Here is a 3251-nt window from a genome sequence, read left to right on the forward strand (position 1 = left end):
AAAAGTGCCGAAGGCTACTTTCAGGGAAGTGTTAATCCTTCCTGTATGCCTGCATTCCAGTCTCCCCCTTCCTTTAACATAACCAGTGGTCATGATTTTCTAGTTTCTCTCTCGTGTGTTTCTTTTAAAATAAAGATAAATAGATTTTTAGTAACTTTTTAATGATATACTTAAAGCAATTCAGAAATTATTTTAGATGTATTAGATGGATTGAAATTGGAGTTATTGGTATAGACTTCGTTATTTCCCTCTCCTTTTACACGGAAGATAGCATATGGTATATGTTCTTTAGCATGATTTTTGTTTTTTGTTTGTGCTGACTGATATATCCAGGAGATTATTTCATATCAGTTCCTGGAGATTGTCCTCATTCATCTATTATTTCTCCATAGTATTATGTGAAATGTGTACCATTGTTTTCTCATATGTTTGAATATTTACTTATCAATATTTGCAATAGCAAATAATGCTGCAATGAATAATCTTATTGACTTTGAGAATACTTATTTTCTTATTAAAGCTGTACTTCAGGGTAAATTTGCAGAAGTGATAATGTATTTTGCCAAATATTGCCAAATTCTGCTCTAGAGGGACTGTGACATTTTGCATTCCCAGCAATAATGTAGTCCTTACAGCTTTGCCTGCATAATATATTGCTAAGCCTTTGGTTTTTTTCCTTTATTGCCAATTTGACGGAAGAGTTGTTTTTTCTTGCATTTCTCTTATTGTGAGTGGAATCGAACATCATATTGCTATTAGTTATAATCTTATTGTGAGTTATTCAAATCTTTGCCCATTTTTCTTTAGGATTTTGGTGCTTTTACCTCAATTAAAAAAATTTCTTTGTATATTAGGGATGTTAGATTTTTTAAAGTGGTGTATGTTGCAATTTCTTTCTCCCAGTTTGTCATTTGTCTTTGCTTATAGTGTTCATGCCATACAAAGGATTTAATTTTAAAGAGGTCAAACGTATTAATTTTCTTTTTGTGGTGTCTGGGTTTTGAAGTCTAGGGTAGAAACTTTTTCTACTCTCAGATTGTAGAGGAACTTACCCTCAATCCCTCAATAATAATACTTACACAATTTCATATTATACATTTAGATCTCTGCATTGTTAGATACATAATTCAGTAGGGTAGCAGGATATACATTGGCATGTAACAATAAATACCATCTAAATTCATGAATTATAACTAGGTGAAGATATGTTTGTTTTGTTGGTGAGAGGTTCTATGTGAAGATTTGAAATCGGATGACTGTCATTGTTTTCCAATTGAAGGTCTAATGCATTAATTTTAATATAACTGGAAAATTTTCAAGTGGATGATATATTATTTGTGCTTGAAGTACAGAGAATGGTATGGAAAAACCAATGGAATGCCTGTTTGTTTAAAAATAGAAATTTAATCTGTAGTAATAAACATAAATATAAATGTCATTCATATTATGACAATTTTCTCTTCTTGGCTTATGCAAACATTTCACCATACAAAGAGAAAGAATGAAAAAAATTCTTTTAATTAAAGCAAGGCTCCCACTCTATGTGTTTGTAAAATAATACTATATTAATTTAAATTTTGCAAAAGGAAAAGTATCATCCATCCTACCACTATTTTTCTTTTCTTCTTTGAGGGAGGTGGGTTACTTTCTCACTTAGACTTTGTATGCATATATAACTTCACATAATTGAAGCTTACATAATATTTATGTATTTTATCTTTTTTAAAAGTTAATATTGTATCCTTAGCATTTCCCATATCTATGAAGTCTCCATAGTTGCTATTTTCCATAGCTGCTTATTATTCCACCAGGTTGTTGTAGCATATTTTACTTAGATGTCTCCCTTTATTGTTGCAATAGCCTTCTTACTTATCTTTAAATTTCCATTTCTGCTCATATTAGATAGTTTTCCAGACATTAGCTGTGTAATTTTTTAAAAATGAAAATGTATTCCAGTCCTCCACTGATTGAAACTTTTTCAGGTATTCTCATTAGACTTTGAATAAAATTCAAACTTTCTACCAAGGCCTAAAGAGTCACACATGATTTGGTTTCCATCTGCCTTTCTGAATTCTTTCTCCACTAAATCTGACCACAGGAGCCTTTCAGAAGAACTGATCATTTCCTTGCCACATGCTATTTCATTTCTCTGTAGCAATCCTCCGCACAAATCTTCACCTTCAGATTTCACCTTAATTATCACTTTTTCTCAGAGATCACTTCCTGGCTCAAGCTCTCTTATTCTCAGTCAAAACATATTGGTTTAACGTTCCTTCTAAGTTATTCTGATGCATGTTAAAATTTGAGAACCGCTAGTCTAGAAAACTGCTGTCTAATAAAAATATGTGAGCCACATAGGTAATTTAAAATTTTCCATAGCCATGTTAAAAAGGTAACATAAAAGAAGTGAAGTTAATTTAACAATGCATTGTATTTACAGCGATTAATCTGAAATATTTCAACATGTAATTAATTTTTTCTTTTCTTTTTTTATTTTTTTTGCTGATCCGATAAGGAACAAGTTCCAACATGTAATTAATATAAATAATTATTAATGAACTATATTACATGCTTTTTAACAGTCTTCAAAATCCTGTGTGCTTTTTACACTTACAACTCATCTCAATTTTGGCATTAAATGTTTATCAAAGATACCTGACTTATATTTATATTTCAAAAAATATACAGTTGAAAAAGTACATTTATATATCTAAATTGCTTCAATTCTACTTCAGAGTTTTCCAGTTACTGAAGTAGTTTTAATTAATTAAAATTAAAATTCATTAAAAAGAAATAAAAAATTTAGTTTATCAGTTGGACTAGTCATATTTTAAGTAGTCATGAATTAAGCCATATTTTAAGATGCATTATGACTAGTAGTGACCATATTTTGGACAGTGCAAATCTGGTTAATTCTCAAATTACGCCATGAGGCTGCTCAAGTGAGGACTCCACATCTTAGGCACCAAGGACCATCACAGGAATGCCTATTGCTGCTCCCTCTCTGTCCTGGATGACTTTTTGCCATGCCACTCTATGCTTATAAAAAGTAGACTGCGTGTGCTTTCATCTTCGTGGCCCTTTCATATGCACTTCATATTGGAACATTGCATTGGATAGGAAGAGCCAAAATCATACAAAGTCCTAGTTGCAACTCTGAGATGTGGAGCTTCTGGAATCTTTGCGGGGGGTGGTGATCCTCCTTAGGTGGAAAATTTGCAAAACACGGGGAAAAAAATACTCAACAAGTG

Source organism: Cebus imitator, unplaced genomic scaffold (assembly GCF_001604975.1).
Source record: "Cebus imitator isolate Cc_AM_T3 unplaced genomic scaffold, Cebus_imitator-1.0 Scaffold138, whole genome shotgun sequence".
Classification (NCBI taxonomy): domain Eukaryota; kingdom Metazoa; phylum Chordata; class Mammalia; order Primates; family Cebidae; genus Cebus; species Cebus imitator.